Raw genomic sequence first — 999 nt, 5'->3', positions numbered from 1 at the left:
GTAGTTGCAGAGAAAATGTCAATGTTAAAGTTTACCACGGCCACACAGACACACAGACAACCGAACACGGGTTAAAACATAGACTCACTTTGTTTACACAAGTGAGTCAAAAATCGGCTGCAATGACGCGCTTACTCGGTTTGTGCCAATCTGAGAGCCGATCTTTCAATTGTTTGGTCCCCAAACCATGCAAATGTAAACAAAACATGGTGCCTTGAGTCGACAAGGGCGATTCGTGTTCATAGTTATGAGTCACGTTCCGTCGTTTTCAATCCGAACCCTTCATCACCCGCTATATGTCATTTCCCTTACGCCTGCATTGCAGAACGCGCGGGGGAAAAAATCCATTTGTACAGGTTCCAGAGTTTAGGATACTAAAATGACGGACGCAACAGCCGAGTGGTTAAAGCGTTGGACTTTCAATCTGATGGTCCCGGGTTTGAATCTCGGTAACGGCGCCTGGTGGATAAAGGGTGGAGATTTTTCCGATCTCCCAGGTCAACAAATGTGCAGACCTGCTTCTGCCTGAACCTCCTTCGTGTGTATACTTGCAAGTAGAAGATCAAATACGCACGTTAAAGATCCTGTAATCCATGTCAGCATTCGGCAGGTTATGGAAACAAGAACATACCCAGCATGCACACCCCCGAAAACGGAGTAAGACTGCCTGCATGGCGGGGTAAAAACGGTCATACACGAAAAATCCCTCTTGTGCACATGCGAGTGAACGTGGGTGTTGCAGCCCATGAACGCAGAAGAAGTATACCAAGAAATTAACCCCATAATATTCACGATTCCATCACTATCATCAGACTGCACCAGCTGTTCCGAGCTCCCCGTTCCATCATGCACACTGTGGCTTCCCTGCTGCTGCTGACGGCTGTGGCCATGACGACACAAGCCGATTCAATCAGTGACAACCTCCAGCTGGCTCCTCTCAAAGAACACCTCTACTTGTTTGACGTCATTTCTGACGCGGCTGTTGCGGACGTCCAGGGG

The sequence above is a fragment of the Babylonia areolata genome, chromosome 20 (assembly GCF_041734735.1).
Source record: "Babylonia areolata isolate BAREFJ2019XMU chromosome 20, ASM4173473v1, whole genome shotgun sequence".
Classification (NCBI taxonomy): Eukaryota; Metazoa; Mollusca; class Gastropoda; order Neogastropoda; family Buccinidae; genus Babylonia; species Babylonia areolata.
This window is presented reverse-complemented; position numbering follows the sequence as displayed.